Source organism: Manis javanica, chromosome X (assembly GCF_040802235.1).
Source record: "Manis javanica isolate MJ-LG chromosome X, MJ_LKY, whole genome shotgun sequence".
NCBI classification, from domain to species: domain Eukaryota; kingdom Metazoa; phylum Chordata; class Mammalia; order Pholidota; family Manidae; genus Manis; species Manis javanica.
In genome coordinates this window covers 5,837,568-5,856,370 of record NC_133174.1, presented here as the reverse complement: position 1 = coordinate 5,856,370, position 18,803 = coordinate 5,837,568, and the positions used below count along the sequence as shown (strand labels likewise).

Here is an 18,803-nt window from a genome sequence, read left to right as displayed (position 1 = left end):
CAGAGGGCTTACAGTTTATTCAACTTCATGGAAATATCCTAACAAATATGGCAACTGTGGAACTTTCCTTCTAATCCTAAAAGTGCTCCCTTATGTTGGTCAGAATAATGAATACAGCATCCCAATGTCAAGTGATTGGCTTCACATCATACAATAGTCTTCACTGGCAGAGCTAAAGTCTGCCTCAGAGAAGGTGAACTGAGCTTTGTTCCTGTGATGATAGAAGAATTAAAGAGATTATTTTACAAAGCTACCTCCTGAAAAATTGAAAGCAATTTATGGGAACTATTTCTTGCTTTCTTCTCACAGTGATTCTTAAGTGTTGGCATAGTCCGGTTTCTGTTACACAGGACTGTGCCATTTTTATTCCTCCTTGCAAAGTCTGTGAGTTAAGTATTACTATTACTCTTTTAGAAATGAGGAAAAAGAGGTCTAGAAAGATTTAAAACATGCAGCAGGTACCAGAGGTGATAAAATACGGGGAAAATTTCAAGTTCAGCCAGGCCTAATGCCCAATCCACTTTTCACATTGTATGTCAGCATGTGTTTTAGCTATTTAAATCACTGCTTCTATTTTCCCTACATAAAATTTAGGAAAATTAAGTCTTGGAAGAGTATTCAGACTTCCACTTATCTTCTTACATAATCCTTTGAGCAGCCTATTATATGAAAATGTGGAGACACTGGGGACTTAGTGGGGCAGGTGAAACCTTCTAGATGTAGAAAGAAAAGTTCTAAGCAGGTCAAAGAGCATCCCAGTGAAATACATCAGATGGACCCGTAAGGCGAGGACACCAAACACTACGTAAGCCATGTGGTAGAGGGTGGGAAGATGGAAAGCACCAAGAACTTGATCGTTCAGTGGAGTGTGATCAGAACAGGAGTCAAGAGCTATGACTTGAGTTGCAGGATTGATTGTAGATCCTCAAAGGGTTGAGAAGGTTAGTGAGAGGCCCAAGACTAGAAATTTTATTTGAACTGATTATAATATAGCAGAGAAACACTGTCAGGATGCTACCCACTTGTGTGACTGGTATGATTGTAGAGAAATGTATTAGTTCACTGTTGCTGTGTAACAAATTATCACAAACTTATGGGTTAAAAGTACACCCTATTAGCTCATGGTTATTTAGATCCCAAGTCTCGGGGCGTGCTGTATTCTCTGCTCAGGGTGTCATGAAGCTGAAATCGAGGTGTTGGCCACACTGGGCTCTGATCTGGACACCCGGGAAAAGAACTGCTGATAGCTCCCTCTGGTTGTTGGCAGATTCATATGCTTATGATTCCAGGACTGACCTGACCATTTCCTTGATAGCTGTCATCTTGGAGCCACTTTTCCTATGGGCCACCTGTATCCCTTCTCACGTGGCCAGCTCCATTCTCAGAGCAGCAACAACATTAAGTCTTCCGCATAAAACTCTCTTTCAAGGGCTCACGTGCTCATGTCAGGCCCATGTGGATCATCTCCCTCCCTCAGCATTAGCTGTGTGTATAACGGCACAGTCAGGGCCGTGGGTCACTCCCGTTCACGGGTTCTAGGCATTCAGGCAGCCGTGTTTGGGCCACCACTTAAGAAATTCTGCCTCTCACGGGAAGTGGTGAAGATCTGTAGCTGCTCCCTTGCCCTTTGTGAGCTGTGTTGCCTGTAATAACAACAGTCGTAGGCTGTTGGTCTGCTCTCTCCCAGGGTTAAAGAGCAGATAAGAAACTCTATGGCTTTTCCTTCCTCCTGACACTTGGTACTTCCTGCAAGGAAATCTGTGTCTCTGGGCGTTCTCTTCTCCCTGTGACCACCTCCTCGGTTTTTGGTGCCAAGAAATACTGGAGGGCAGATGGTCCATCAGTTTGGGGCAACTTCCGGTGGTTGGGAAGAGGCCTGCTGGAGGTCCAGATAGCACAAGAGGGCAGCACAGAGCAAGAGCTCGTAGATGTTGATATACAGGCTTGCCCGGTCCTGGGCCTTCCAGAGATGATCTGTTCATCTGTCTTCAAAACACCTTCTCACTCAACATGTGGCTCCTAACCCAGACCACCGACTCTTTAGAGAGAACATAAAAGCTATAGCACGCACCGACCATGCTGTATCACAAAAAGTCAACTCTAAAGATCCGCTTCATGGAACCTCAGTTTCTCCAACTCAAAAATGGGCTGGAATTCAGTCAAGGATGAGACATTTAAAATGGATCAACTCATCTTTGGAGCTCCAGCAATGTAAAAGTCACTCTTTACAAGTCTGATGCTGTAGCATAGTGTTTCATATCCTGTTTTCATCATTGATCCCCCAAAGACCATATTCAAATATGTTTTCCTAATTTCCTCCCTCCATGAAATTTTCATACAACACCTATATTTTATATCTATTTACATGTACTGTGCTTTGTACATAAGAACGGTAAGATTTTTGCCACCAAGAACTAATTTTCTCCCCCTTGGGGACAGTATTAACCTCATTGACAAGGCAAATTGTTCACATTTTAATATTTAAATCTTCACCTCACGTGATCTATTTGATTTGCCAAGTGGCAGTAATACTTCAGTTGTGCTGAAAGGTACTAAAGATTGATCCTGGGGAATTGGAAGAGTCTTTCAACATGAAAAATCACCCAATATATTTAAAATATAATGACAAAATGTGAAGTATGATCCCATTTTTGTGGATAAGATGTATAGAAAAATGAGTTGAAAGAGCAATCTACCAAATGCTGCTGCTTTTTTAGTGGTTTAGATTCTCCCCTAGGTGTTTTGCTTTTGGGAAACATTACAAAAGAGCACATATTACAATTGTGTCAAGAAAAATACTATTAAAAAACTTAGCCATTCTCTTCTTTTTTGCCCTCCACATTTGGATTAATGGGCAGTGTGAACTCAATCACTCCCGTGTAGGAAAAGGAGAAAGGTATTTTGCATGGCCCATTCATGACTTCCTTAGATCTCTAGAGGGCTTCAGGCCTCAAAGTTTATTGGTCTGTTCGTCTTAATTCTGGTTGAATGCATGTACATTATTCTCTGCAAAGAAACCCCACCTACTAAAGAGTGTTTCCTTTCTTCTTGTAAGATTTTGTATCCCTAGAGCCCCCTTAGCCCTGTTTACTTTGGAAATTTCAGGAGTTACTGTAGGATTTAGTGTAGTGAGTTTTTAAGCCCCCCTTTTAAATTCATAAACTGCCTCTAATCTTAGAAAAATGTCAGATTACACTTCTGAGAGGTTTGGGAACTTGACATTTTGTAGCCCAGTTGGGGTGCAGGCTGCTTCCATTCTGAGCATGTTGTTCCAATTTGCGTCAGAGGGAATTATATACAGGTCAGGGCTGAGAGCAGGTTATAATTAATGGGGTGGACAAGTGGATTTTTAGTGTTTCATAAAATAAAATGGAAATCATATGTGCTTGGAACTGTTGTATGTTTTTAAATATTTACATTTATTCTAGTAAACATTAATTATAGCTGATGTATTTCTCCTGTGAACTTGCTAACTGGGAGGTCACAGCCATTGTTCACTGAGTAGAAAGGGTGGATGACAGGCTAGTTACATATATTTTTTAAAAAGTACTTGGGAGAGGTACTGGTGAGTGAACCCATGGAGGGAGTCCGCTCTTAGGTTTTTCTCCTAATTTTCTCTCATGTTTAAAGCACCCACTTGGCAATGTGAACCAGATGTCAGTCCTTCTAAGGGAGACTGGAGAATGCTTAGCTAGTGAAATTCTTGAATGGCTCCCGGCGAAGATGCATGGCCAGTACTCAACCATGAGCACTTTTTTTTGAAATTTAGAAGTAACTGAAGCACTACCAGGATCTAAAGAGTCCAAATTTTCTTTACATCCATACATCCAAAATTTCCAGTTCTTTGCAGATGTGGCAGCAACCTGTTGCTGAGGAAAAAGATCTTTAAGAGTCTGGAAAACCCACATTCTAAGTCGGACTCTGCTAGGTGTCAGCTCTGTGGTCTTGGGCACACTGTCTTAGCCCTGAGCCTCGATTTCCTCATCTGCAGAATGGGGAAAATATCTACTCCTTAGGGTGTCGGTAGGGATTAAAGGCAGTTTTTATAAAGGGTCCGACAAATTGTAGGTGCTAAAAAAGTCATCTGTGGGTATATGAAGGAATGGTCAAAAAAAGGAAATTCAAAGGAAGCCTTATGTAAACTATGACATTGTCAGTTATCTGGGTATCAGGTATATTAATGCACTCTTCATTATTGCCTAGAAATCTCCAACTCCCCCAAATAAATATTATTTCCATGAAGTTAATGATGCCTTTATAGTCATTGTTTTGTGCAGCAAAGAATCAGTATCCACATACTGTCTCCCAGAGTATAATCATGCACAAAGAATGCATCCTAAGATGTTTTTGTCCTTTTCTAAGGAAGCTATTTAAATGGAAGGACAACTGCATATAGAGTTAGAAGGTAACCATCTGTAGTACTTCCCCTTCCTGCTTCTGCATACGAGTCACAAGTGTTTGGCAGTTCTAAATGGGATGAGACTACTTGTCCAGACCCTTGACCAAGGACGTCATATCCACTCAGTCCGCTGGGTAGTCGTGGTGGTGACAGATGTAGATGTTGGTGCCAAATCACCCTCAGGTCCCTTATACCACTTCTGAGTGAGTATCCCAGTTTAGAGAGTGCCTGCAGACCTTCCCTAGTCTTCAGATCTATAGTATTGCCTGAGAGGTCCTTAGGGGAAAAAAAATGCCCCTGTATTGGGTGTCATTGTCCTTCTTCAGGGCAAAACTTGGTGAAAACATACTGAGAGGAAACAGTACAGATGGAAGGACAAAATGAGCAAGAAGAAAAACCCCCTGGTCATGGGCAAGGCCTACAGACTTAGCGCATATGTCCTCAATGTATACTCGACACATTTGTGCCCAGTCATATTAGTTGATAAAATTAATACATGAATGGGTATATATATGCCTCACAGTATAGTCGTATTTTTAGGATGTAACAACTGTAGCATTTTCAAAGTAGTCATTTTCCAGAAACACCAGCACTGCCACTAAATTTGGCATTGTTGATATCTGTCTATAAGGAGAGACCTTGTGTAGGTCCCTGATTAAGATACGGCTGACACCTTCAGCTTCATTCAGTCCTTTATGGAAGTCTTTTTGAAAATCATACTGTGTGCCCAGTAGTCAATAGAGTTCCTGGCAAATAATAGCATCTCAATATAAATGAGATTTTGTGTATGTGAGAAAGAGAGAGAGTGAAAACAGAGCAAGAGTCTACTTAGAGAGGAAGAGGGCGAGACAGAGCGCATGAGTCCCATTCTTATCTTCCCACATACAGTACCAGGTATTTGAAATGGAAAATGATGGGAGCTGACATTTTCTCAGTCTTCTACCTAATGCAGGAATTCCTTCTACAGTAATCGTGACCGCAGGGCAGGAAGCCTGCCTGATGGAAGACTAGAGGTCTTTCTGTTGGGGAATAATTTGATTCAATATAGTGTTATTATGCGGTAGCTCAAGGTGGCATGGTACAAAGTTTTGTGGGAAATTGGACTGTGAAGCCCAAGCTGGACTGATTGCGACAACATTGTGGAAAGAGGACGCCGGGGGCCAGTTTTGAGCCACCATTATGTTCCACCGGGAAACCTAAACCCTAGTGCTTTCTCAGTGAGTTGAAGTACATACACCAAAGGAATTTACATGGTCTTTATTTTGTGTTAATAAAATTGACTGGAAGCACTATATTAAAATTACTCATTGTTTATACCCATTTAACATCAGGTGCAGAGGGAGGAATTTTTGTCAGTTTCCTTGAGCATATAAACATACAAAAACCTCAGCTTTCCTGAATTTTGTCTCAAAAATCAAACCTCTTTATTCACCATAGTTTTCTACCTTATGCTTTTCCGAGAGATTTCTGAAATACAAGGAAGAAGGTGATGTTATGGATGAATGTAAAAATTCATGGTTATGTTACAAATATACATTCAACTCAATCTCGTAAATCTCCTCTATTTATGATTAAAGGGGAAGAAAGATCTTTATAATGATCTCAAGGAACAATACAATTTGGACTTACCTAAGAACTTTTCGCTTAAATCTAGTGTGTGGTTTGCAGTTAACGCAAGTGAAGTGGACTCAAGTATTTTAGGAATGTGTCAACCAGGATTTAAAGAAAAAAAAACGAGGCTTTCTATTTGGGGCTCACATTAACCAGAAAATTAACCAGAACTCTCATTTCCAGAGAATTTCTGTTCACGGAAGCTTAACTGTACTTTATACTGTAGTCTTAGTTCCTACACCAAATTGCACTCCATTTTCTGACTTAGTTCTTGGAAAGTGCTTATCACAAGGAACAACTTGAGTGAGCAGAGCAGTGGTGGCCTTTGGTTTGGGATTTTAATTATTATCGACCTGTCTGTATCTATACATACCTGTACATCTGTACATATCGGTAGACAGAGCTCACCAGCAGAGGGGTTTGTGTTTAAAGATGAGTGATTAACGCTCTCCCTGTGATTTGACTTCCATCTTCCTCTGTCAAGTACACTTTTCCTCTTTCCAAGCTGCCATTATTTTCCTAGAAATGGAACAGTGCTTTCTACTCTTTCTTAAAGTAGTGTGCAGAAGGAAATGTATCATGGGAAAAATAATTTATAAGTGTAATCATAATGTTTGGCCAAAGATAACTGGGAAGTGAGGAGCAAAACCCTCAAGTAGCAGAGAGGCCAGATGGTCTGTCTGTCTTGCTTTTTTGGTAATGCGGTCACTAAGCAGGATATTTTGCTTGATTAAGGAGACACCGGTCTTGATTTTCATTCAGCCGTCTTTGGGTTTTCTTTTTCTAATGGATACATGCATGCGCACGCGCGCGCACACACACAGCACAGCTTTCATTCAGCCCATTGATCATTTGTGCCATTGTAAGCAAGATGCTGCTGAGAATGCGGTCTTAATGATAAAGAAGTAAATGGGTTCCCAAGTCTCAGCTATGTAAAGCCTGCAGTCTGCCCCCACCCGACAAACTCTTGAGCATTACCATCTCCATCAGATTGTTGTAGGGTCTGGTGTTCTGTTTTGTTTTCTTTTGATAACCCAGAATGGAAGAAAGGCTGTGTACCACAGTGGCTAACTAGGGTTTTGTGAGGTACAGAGTAGACTCAGGGGAGAAAATAGAGGTTTTGGAGTTCAACACTCCAGGGGGCTACTGCGCATAAAGGAGCCGAGTTTAATCCTCGGAGCTGCCAGTCAGGATCACGATGAAGAAGCACCCATGCAAAGAATCGCTTTCTGGATGCTGCCGGGTGGGGGCGGGGCCGGAGCGGAGCACCCCTGTTGGGACCGGGGTGTTTTGGTAGCTCACATTCAGGGGAGGTTTGCCTGGCTGTGGCTCTGGCACAGCAAAACTCCCGCCTGGGAAGTCACCCCACCATCGTGTTGCACCCTCTGCCCAGAGCCCCAGGTGTGAGCCATCTCCCAATCTCTACACTAAGGAAGAAAGTGGATAGCATTGTGAAACGGAGTATTTGCGCCCGTGTACAAGAGAGTCGCTTGGAGGAATTTGTAATGCAAAGAGTCGATTTAGACAACTGGCAGAACTGTTTGGAACCGTGCGCTGAGCCAAACGTCTGCTGCTCTAAATAAGGACAAGCTGGAGGAGCAACGTAACAAGGGATAACCCACCAGTCTTCCTTCCTTCCTGCCTTCCTTCCTGCCTTCCTCCCTCCCTCTCTCGCCCCCTCCCCGCCCGCCTTCCCTTCATCATTGATAAACAATCTTATGAAGTCTCACGGAGCAACACTGTGGTTATTACACTCACCCATATTATCAAGTCCCTCCCCCACCAGCCCCTTCACAGTCACTGTCCAGCGTAGTAAGATGCTATGGAGTCACTACTTGTCTTCTCTGTGGATAACCCACTGAGCTTTACCAAACACGTGATCAGTCAGACACTAAAAAGTGTGTTTTCAAAACTGCAGTGCTTTCTCCAATTAACATTCATATTTATTATCAACATAAATATATCTCCACTTCAGAATAGCTCAGCCACCTTGAAAGCTCACTGTTCTTAAAGGTAAATATTTTTAAGTGAATTTTTAAGCCCTACATTGCATCTCAAGTACAGAGTCTTTCAGTTTCACCTCTTCTTATACTCAAAAAGCCAGCTTCTGATATAATTTGATTTAATAAAAGGACAAAATGTACAGGATGAAATGCACACTTATTAGCTTGAAAACTTTTTAAAGACTCAAATAACCCTAAACAACAAACAAATAAGACACAACCCTTAGAGTCAAGACCCCTAAGATCGTATCTTTTAATACTAATTCCAAGGTAATGTCTTGATTTCCTCTTTCATAAATTATATTTATAATTTCAAAGATACAGCAAGGAACGTTTAGAGAATGTAAGGAAAATCTCTCAGTTCAGACTGCTGCGAGAGTATTTTTTAAAAGATACTCGAAGCTCATACATAGCATTTATGGGATTCGTTTGTGCACAGACTACAAATATATGTATATTTTTACATATTTTTTTTGCAGAATTATCAAGCCTCCAAAGAAACCTTTAAAATACTAGTTTTTAGGCCAAAAAATATTTGGGTTGGGGATAACTCATTCTCCAAGAATGACTTCCTTTATAACCCCTCTGTGCCTGCCACCCCATCCTCTCCTAAACCTGCAGGTTGGTTTCACTGTGGAGTGGCTGGCACCCACCACCCCGCCTTCCGGGCCCTTCCCTGGGCCCCTGCTGCAGCTGCAATAGCAGCTCTTTATTGTCCCTTACCAACTAACCTCTGTGGTCATCTCCCTTCTAGCCCCTTCTGGGACAGATGGGTCTAAAAATCCTGATCTGGCTGTTACTGCAATGTTACCAGCCAGTGAATTTACTTATTTGGGATGCCTTTTGTTACTGTCATTGTCAGTAAGGTACAGTGGGGCTCTCAGGCAATGGCACCTTCTAATTTGAACGCACCTTTGATCACCCAGGCAGGAAGCCTGGCTGTACCTGTTCATTTCACACACACACCCCCACCACTTCTTTCGTTTTCCTTCCTGAAATTTCCTCTTCTAGAGAGGCAAAAGCAAAACCAATGACTCTTGAAATATCTCTGTTTATTTCCTTCACACCCTTCCCTGTCCCCTTAAGGGCATGTCCATGGTTACTTTCAACTTTGGGCTAACATCCTGCCCTCAAACCCTCAGACAATCGGGGAATTCTAAGTACCATAGTTCCTGTTTTTTTGGTCCCCTGTGTAATTGTGGCTTTTCGCTCTCAAATTTCATTGCTAAAATGAATGAAGAGGTCTCTGCTTTCCAATAGTTCATCACTTTGTCTTTTCATGTAAGAAATAAAGTTGGATTTTAATGTCCTTGATAAAGGAATAATTCCTTAAGGAAATCTGAAACTAAACATTTAACAACTTGAGAAATTAAATCACAACTCTGTGCCCAAATGCTGGAAAGTTTTACCCTGAAATTAAGGTGTCCTTTGCGTGGTTAATGGCAGGGGGAAAAGCCAAAATATCAAGAAAGCCTGCACCGATCTGAGTAGAAATACCTTCTTAGCTAAAGGAGACCTGCACCCACCTCTCTGTCTTCCATTATGCCATCCTTTTTCTTTCTTTTATTTTATGCATGGGTCCTTGAAATTTTCATGTTCTCTCACCCATTGCTTGGTTTGTTTTGTTTCCCTCATTAAAATGTAAGCTCTGCCAGGGCAGGCCTCTGCTTTCATATTCGCTACAGCAGTCCCCATGCCCAGAGCAGCAGCTGGTAAACAGGCAAGCCTCCAACATGCCTGTGGAATGAAAGAATAATCAGAGAAAGGCCTTCCTGGTTTTACTCCAAAAGTAGTTCTAAAATTAAAAAATAAAAACGCTCAAAGAAAGCCAAGGTATTGTCCATATAGGATTCCTAATGTCATGAGAGTAACAAAACTAGCTTAGTGTCTCCCAAACACTTCCCATGAGTTCAGGTTAAGAGCAAAGAGTGGAAGCTGCAGACCAGATTCAGGCCAAAGAAGGACCAAGAAGAAGGTTACTACTGAGGGCTCTTTTTATTTGGGCCAAATCTGTAGGTGGGCCCTGCCTGCTCTGACAGTTTTCTGGGGCCTGGGCTGATGTTAGAGGATTGTGGGAATGGGGAACGTGGAGCACTTTCTTGCGGGCTCCTTTTACCTGTGTCTTCCATGGCCCAAGGGTCCTTCAGTGGCCGGTTAACTGCCTCCACTACCGCTACTAGAAAGCCCAGTGGTGATCTGATTCCTAGTGACCACTATTGGCCAGATCTCCTGTAGGGGACAGGAGCTGTGTCAGTTGGAAAATAACTCCATGGATCTCTCATGGTTCTGTACCTCTTGTGAGTTGAGTTGCCGACAGCCTTTGTTCCAGACTGTCTTTTCAAGGATGTTTGTATAATGAGTGAATAGCCTTGGAAGAAGTTTGAGATAGAGCATCATCTCCTTCTAGGGTAGAGTGTGGGTTTGCTCATTGTCCATTAGAATAAAGATAATGGCTCCAGGGCAAATGTGGGGCAGCTTTGCTCATAGTCCAGAATCAAAGGTTCAGGTTTCCTAAGCTTGGGGTCGCTCAGCTGTGATGCAGAGCCCCTGCCGCACACACCTGGGATGCTTTGGGAGACAAGGGGAACTGATGTGAACACAAAACACACGATGCTTGCTGTGCCCTGACTCAGAACATCCTTTGTCTGTGATTCAGTGGCCTCATGTCTTCTGCCAGCATCCATGAAACTGGCAGGCTGACTGATTAGCTCGCAAGTAGGAAAAAAGGAAAACCCTTCACTGTTCTTGATAGTATCACTTGTCCCACCCATGCCAGGGTCCCTTATTTCCTGCAAAATCAAACATTTTGCCAAAGATTCACATGGGACAGGGAGATCTTCAGTGGGGAGCAGAGAACTGAAGCCTCAAGACCACGGTGGGAGAGCCAGTGGGAAGGGACAAGCAAGCCAATGAGAGTGCCTAGGTGAAGTCCAGTAATGAAGGGTCCTTACTGTTACTCATGGGAATGTGCGTTTATTTATTAGTCAAATACTGGTCCTTCACGCAAGGCACGCCATGAACAATGTTGAATGAATAAATGATTTCTATCTTTCCTGTTTCCAAAAGTGGATTGAAGGAGTTTCCAATAAAAACTATAGATAATTACTGGATTCAAAGAAGAGTGGGAAGAGCTGATTCAGGACAGGAGGGGAAGAAGGATGTGAAACTTTGCCTCGCTTAATCCTCAAAGGACCCTTTGAGATTGGGCTCATGGCCACATTTTACAGATAAGGGAACTGTCTAAGATAGGAAGAGATGTGTGAGAATAAGATATGTTGAGTGGCTGGCTCCTATCCCCCTTTGCTAGGAAATGGCAGAGCTGGGTTTATCGGTGAACTTGGGTTTATCTGGTTTCAAGGTGTAAATTTCTTTGCATGACACCACACTGATGGTCTCATCCCAAAACTAGACCAAGGACAGTTGGGCCAATGAGCTCAGGGCTTAACCCGAAGTTTCCTGACAATGTATTGAAGAGAAAGCCAGATGAAATGAATTATCTGAAAGACGGAAAGCCTATTAGTTCATCTCCCATCTCACAGTAGAAGGATGGCAAAAGAGAGAAAACGAATTGTATTAGAACATAGAGAAGAGAAAAAAAGACTGCTATTTTAGATGCAATGCAACATAGGATATATTACACATTTTTCTGAACCCCTTGAGCTTAGAGACTGTAAAAATAGTAGTTCTTACTACGTGGTAAAGTCTGATAAATGATGCAAACTCTGGTAATCTTAAGAAACATATGTCATGCTAGAAGCTTTAGCAGAATTTGCATCAGAAGAAAAGTTTAAGAAGATACAAGCATAACTTAGCGAAACCACTCTGTAATGTTAATGCTAGCTGGTTAGGTGCGAGGATTGTTTTCTCAGTGCAGAACCCATTCCATATCTTCTGTGGGAGTTCTGGAAAGCTCTATTTAAGGTTATACTAAAAGTGTAAGTTAGAGTATGCTCTGAGCAGAGAGAATTTTTTTTCTTTTTGTCAATTCAGTTCAGTTTCCTTAGGAATATACACTAAGCTCAAGTATCTTATTGAGGTGGACCCACAAGAAGTGAATGATGAATGAAAAAGAGTGATAAAAGCAGTTTTAATTTTATGATACTTTGAATTTTGAGTGTTTTAATAGTAGCCTAATTTTACTGCCCTAGACTTTAACAGCTCTATTGCTGCGTGGAAAACGAGTTCATCATTAACATTTAAATCTGTTCAAAGTATTTTTGCTTGAATTTCTCCCAAGAAGCCTTCTGCCTTTGTTCTGTGGGGACGCATAGTTCCAGCTCCGCTCTTAATATCCTGTTTTGGTTTGTCAGGACTGTTGTCCTTTTCATTGCCGTGTTCCCATCGTTCCCTGTCTCTCATGTGGTGCTTTACAATAACAATTCAGAACAAAAGAGTCACTCCTCTTTCTGTTGCCTTAAAAAAAATGACCATCCCCTGACCTTAGGGCTCCAGTGATCAAGGGAAATGTTAAAAGCATGTTCTTCATAGTAGTTAACCAGAAATTGTGAATAAGGGTTACTTTGCTTTATTTTTTAAGATCGCCAAGTAGCTTCAGGGCATTGTGAGCAGGAGTTTTTTGTGTGTGGCTGGCTGACTTTGAAGTTGAGAGAAAGCCATTTCCTTTGAGAAAAGGAGCTATCATATTTGAGAGACTCTCCCAATCTGTTAATACAATAGGAATCAGCTACTGTGCGACATTACCATTACCTCAGTGAGTCAGGAGTCAGGAGACCCAAGTAGGTGTTCCCGTCGTTGAACTGAAGCTTTCCACTGTTCAGAGAACAACCGTGAAATGGCACACTTGCCATCATCAGCCATTGTTTATTGGTGCATTTTTTCGCCTGGTGGTTAGTAGGTGGGGAGAGGAGGGAGTGTGCACTTGCTCTGCCTTCTAGAGGAATGTTGCAGGGATAAAGTAAAGAAAACGTTTTCCCTAGTAGCAAGCATTTTTCCAAGTTGAATTTACTTGCTGCAGAAACCGAGCTCAACTGGTCTGTGCTGCGGAGACTAGACCCCTCATGTCATTTGCTAGTTTCCAGGTAACTCTTTTCAGATGTGAGTGGGAGTTTTTCTTTTTTTAAATATATAGGTTATCTACAGGCTTCAGTTTTTGCACAGAAGAAGGAATGTTTCTGTAATGCAGAAGGGATACTACAACTCAGGGGCTTGTGAAGAGCGAATTCTGTCAAGTGCCAAGTAATTTTACCCAGGTGCTTTCATGAATGTATATATAGGTACATGTGTGTGGATGTGTATCTGTGTACACATACCTATTTATATGTGACTACAAAAACTGCCATTGTGGATGTACACAGTGTTTTATATAGACGCAGAAATGGTTGTATGAAGGCATGTCCAAATGCGTGCTGGACTGTGAACGCAATTGGAAAAGCAGCTAGGGGAGGCGGTGTGGGAGCGTCTGTGGGCTCCATTCCTGCCGCGGCCAGGGTGCAGTCCACTCTCCAGGAGGGCTGGTTGAGACGTCTGTCAGGAGACCAGGGGTGACAAGTCCCCACTCGCTGTCTTGCTGTGGGCTCTCACTGCCTTCACAACCAAATGTGTGCCTGACCCCTGGTACAATGTAGACCTGGAAAACAGCAGCAATTTTCACTTTAATGTCAAAAAGGTCCCATTTACCTTCAAAACCGGAGGCTTTATTTATTTATTTGTTTGTTTATTTTTTTGGTATCATTAATCTACAGTTACATGAAGAACATTATGTTTACTAGGCTCCCCCCTTCACCAAGTCCCCCCCACAAACCCCATTACAGTCACTGACCATCAGCGTAGTAAGATGCTGCAGAATCCCTACTCGTCTTCTCTGTGTTGCACAGCCCTCCCCGTGTGGCGTTTTATTTCTTAACATAAACTGTAAAAGACATGACATGTCTGAGACTCTCTGGCAGTGGGAAATTCCTGGAGAGGTTGTCAGATCATGCTCCTCAGAAGATTACAAAATTTGTTGTTATTTATCATTTTCTTTTGCTTTTGGGGGTGGAGTACGTGTTTGTTTCCTGAAGTTTCTGCTTGAGACTTTCAAGCGAATATTCCACCACAGCACCAGCGTGCAGACCAGCTAGGCCTCCTTGCAATTTTGACAGTTTGAATGTTGTTTTAACAAATCAGTGTTTTCAAATCTCTGGATGAAAAGCTCTTTCAAATTCTGTTTATTGATGTCCGTGTGTCTCTTCCGTGGACAGTGAGGACTTCTCTGGAAAGTCATCTGTATATGAAATTGAGTAATCCCTTTGTTTATTGTGAAAAGACAAATGAAATCAGGATCTGTAGGGACAGAAGCCAAGAAAATCTATGTTTGCGTCTTTATGTGCAAACATGTGCAGCGCACTTTGGCTTAGCATGATGCGTCACTGTGGCGTGAAAGTAGGTGTCACATGGTGCCAACTGGGCGACGCTGGGAAGCAGTCCCTGCCTTCTGCTGCCCTTTATCGAGGATATTCTCTAAACACCTTTGGTGGAGTCCCAGTGTCTGGTTTGTGAACTGAAATGTGCTGGTTTGTTTGGATTTTACACTCTCCTGATTTACTTTCGTTGCAGTTTCTTGTCTTGCATGGTGATAAGCAACATCCTTGAAAGAATAGCACTTATTTTTTCTGTGCTTTTGGGAAGACTACTTCCCCTTCCCCTTCTTCCTTTAGACAATAAATTTTTTCAAAGGGTACTTTTCCATTCTCAGTTCACTCTTTCTTTGCCATTCTGGAGACTGAAATGTGGGACACCCAACACAGATTTGGGGTGCATGTGTTGTGTGTATATATACACACGATGTGTATATATGATGTTATGTGTGTGCATAACATACATGCATGTGTATATGTGAAAAACTGGATTGTGTGTATATGTATATATTTTATGCACACATATTTTCAGTTGCTTGTCAGGATGATAGATGGTAATTTAGATCTCTATTTTTGGAAGAAAAAATGACTCTGCTTTATTGTGTTTGTACAAGAGATTGTTCTTCCTGATGTAACATTAAAAAACACTTCTTCCAGAGATTTTAATTCAGAATGCAGACACAAAAATAGTGTCTTATAAAAACCCAACAAACCAGTATACAGAGCATATTGTGATCACGTGCGGGGGGGACACCAGAAAGAGGGAAACACAAGGGAAGCGAGCGCCCGCTGCTGACCTGGGGAGCCGGGCAGGACGGCGCCTGCTGACCACATGGGAAGCTGGCACACAGTGCTCAGCTGCCGGACACTTGCCCGACCTGCTGCTGGCCCCTGTGATCAATGAGGGTACAGAGCCCAGGGCCAAGTCATCATTTTCGGGGGGACAAGGCAGTGGCTGTTGATCTGACCTGGGCTGCCTTTTCGTTTGAACACTGAGTGGGTGAGGGCACAGCGACGCCACAGCAGGGTCCGGGGCAAAGGCAGTCGGAAAGCAGGAGGGAGTTTTGATTCTTCAACTCAGCAACCCTGGCAGGGTGGATGAGGTGGAGCTGGCCTTCCTGGAATTGTCGCGTCGATTTTCCTGTTGTGTTTCACTATTGACGCTCTCACAGACACACAGGACTGCTCCAGCACTGCCTGCCACCCACCATCTGGTCTCGGTGGCCTGTCTGTCATTTCGTGGGTCCCCCTCCTCTGCCTACGGCGATGTTTCTTCAACAAGAACTAGGGTGCAGTCCATTGGTGGGTATGCAAGGTGATCTCTTTGTGAGAATGTGGACATGCTAACAGAACTGTTAAGGACAGATGTGCTGTTTCCTGTTTTTAACCTGTTGATCAGTCTTTAGTCGAGCAAACTGCGTTTCTGAGACTGTTGAGGGGGTTTCTTCACTATTAAGACAGAGTGGGATCAGACAGTCATGTGTGTCTTTTTGCTTGTCTGTTTGGATAAATGGACTCCAGAAGGTGTGTGTAAGCATCTTGTTAAGTCAGTTTGGAAGACTAAGTTTCAATTAAAATAACCAGGCAGTGTGACCTAGCTCCCATTTCTCCTTAATTTTTATCATTAAAGCCTTCATATCCCTAAAGACATCTGCAATGCTTCCAAGCAATTCTTTTCAGGAATGTTCATTCATTATTAATCAGATTGCGTGGTCTAGAGAGTATATGATTATTTTAAAGAATATCCTAGAGTTCCAATTACTGAAAACGAGCATATTACAGACAGATGTGGAAGTACAGAAAAGGCTTTTTGAACAGTGTAATTCAGTTTGCATGAATTCCACCAGGTGGGTGTTTAGTGAAATTAAAAGTCTTCCCAGGTTCTTAACTTTAGGAATCAGGCAAAACATTTTAACTTAAGCACCCCTTAGCTTGGAAGAAAGGCGAAAGGACAATGTATTAAAATACCTCTTGTACTAATTAGTTACTTTAAACCTTGAGGCCAGTGCCTGCGTGCTTATCTGCTTGTCACTTGGTTTTCCAGTCTGTCTGCCCCCCTACAATTTGGTGGGCAGAAGTTCTTAGTCGCCTGTCCCTGATGATGCAAATGAATTTCAGTGTGCTTGACAGTCGGAGGTTGAGCACAGTGATATTTCAGAGGCCGTAACACCTATAAAATGGTACGGGATCACTTGTGTTTTTTTGTCTTTTCACCTGTTCCTACTCAATGTATTATTGTTACTGTTGCTTTAAGAACCACTTTGCATTTTTACTGCTCAGCAGCCCTAGTTTGTGGTGGGAAATAGTCTATGTTGTGGTATCAATTCCCAGTCTTTCCGGGTGCCGTCGCATGCAGTTGGATCTCCCTCTGCCCCTTTCTGTCACTGAATGGCCCTGTTTTGTGCATTTACTGACTCACCTGCATCTCAGATCAACCAGGGGGCTCGTCATAAAGCAGCATTTGGTTAGTGTGTTTATTCTGTGGTTTTTGTCATTCAAAAGTTAAATACCAAACCAAGACTTAATATGCAGACATTGAGTGCTTGTATCAAGTTATTTTAAATACCCTGTAGTGAATACATCTAGGATAGAGCACGCAGTCTTTATGGAATTTCTGTTAGTTTTTTGAGTTGAGAGGTTATGTTAATCTGATTTGAGAGCAAGGCCTTCTGAGTTTAGTCCCTGTTGCAAACTGTACCTAACAAACAGGTTAACTTCGGAAGTTTCACTGTTCTGAAGTTTGGAGTCTTCTGAAAATCCGTGTTTCTGCTGATCCAGCATAAAAACATCATGCCCCAGTCCTTAAAAAAATACTCCACCTGTGGTTCTATAATAAGGATAATCTCATAGCAAAAATCCAAACAGCACTCGGTCAACTAAATCTTATTTACCCATGTGAGGAGATGGGATCAAGAAATTGACTTGATCATGTTTCTGAAACTTAGGACTCTTAAAGAATTAAATTTATTCATACCATTTCAGATGCTGTTTGTTATTTACAATGCTTTTAGGAGTTTCCTTTTCCAAACCTTTTTTATGTGATTTTGTATAACACTGTACCGTTTTGACAGTGTCTGTCATCTCAGTTGTGTGTTGGTAAATTTAACATCAAACTTAGTTTCTACACCCCAGAGGATATTTGGAAAAACCCAGAGGGAGTGCCTTGGGAATCGCCTGGGCAGGGGCTGAGAGCCACCTGGTATTAACAATTGACCACAAGCCACCCAGCATTGGTATCCAAGTTTATTCTTTGGTCTAGTGACTCGTTAATTTCCTTTATAGTGATGGCTTTCAGACCTCAGGATGATGATACATGGAGTCCAGAGGGAGCAAGGGGCCATCTGCCCAGGCAGCTGGTTCAGCCAGATCACCTTAGCCATCACCTGGGTGCCAGGGTCCGACATCCCTACAGCCCTCACTCCTAGCTCTCCCCATGTCTGTTGATGAATTTTCCTTAACCCCAGAAGGCATGAGTCTCTGACACCCAGGTTTGCCATGGGAGGGTTTCAAGGGGGAGGTGGTCTTTTGGCTCAGGCACCTGCTCATGATCAGCCTCAAATTTAGATTCTGAATGTTGTCTCCATATGAGATTTGTGTGCACATGTTTGCACGTGCCTTACCAGCCCCAGAGCTAAGTGACTATACTGAAAGAATGAGAAGAACCATGTCTTCAAACCTGGGTCTCATTACTGATCAGTCTATTGTGTATTAGAAAGTACTATTTTAAAATAAGTATTTTAGTTATTTTGTGATTATGATAGTGGTATTGCTTTGCGTTTTTCAGCTAAAAGCTTTGCTTTGCTAATTGCAAACATTTAAGACATACCACACTATTTAGAGCCATCTTTTTAAACAGTTCTTCTTTGTTCCATATGAAATCTTCAGAGACAACCGTGGCCGGGGCTCTTTGGGCCTCTAGGAGATTTTGTTCTCACCTTAAAAAAACAAAACAAAAACAAGAAAATAAACACAAAACAACAACAACAAATCCCACAAAGGAAAGTTGATGTGTGCTAGGCAAAAAAGCAGAAACAATTGCTAAGAGCAGCAAAATGTCCCATTTGCTGGGTCCCTGGTCTGGCAGGTGAGTGATTGCAAATCAAGTTGAAGAAGCACTTTGGGAGAAAGCCGCAAGGCTTTGAAAAAGGGGGTGAGGCATCAGGACTAATACTTGGGCAGCAGCTGCTCCACATTTTGAGCCTTTAAGAGAAGTCACGGGGGGGAAGCTATGGTGCCAGAAGCCCGTTGCAAAGACAAAACCGAAGGATGAAAGAGTGGAGGTAAGAAATCAAATTAGGAGGTGTGGTTTGGTTTGGTTTGGTTTGGTTTGCAGGTAATAGTCTAGAGATGTAGTAAAGAGGACCTGGATCAACATGGAGTTCAGTGAGAACAAAGACAAAGAAATGGAGCCAAGAGCTGCTAAGGATTGACACT

The 18,803-nt window shown here is 42.4% G+C and overlaps 1 protein-coding gene across 5 annotated transcripts in view; it reads left to right on the top strand.

Annotated features, from left to right (window-relative positions):
• Positions 1 to 18,803, top strand: part of MID1 (midline 1) — a 332,705-nt gene that overhangs the window by 200,725 nt on the left and 113,177 nt on the right. Inside the window, exon 1 of one of the 5 annotated variants that reach the window (XM_017667406.3) lies at positions 15,491 to 15,671. The exons of the other annotated variants lie outside the window; for them this stretch is intronic. The gene's annotated coding sequence lies outside the window, so the exon portion shown is untranslated. Of the gene's footprint in view, positions 1 to 15,490; positions 15,672 to 18,803 lie in introns of those variants that run through there. 5 annotated transcript variants of the gene reach the window in all.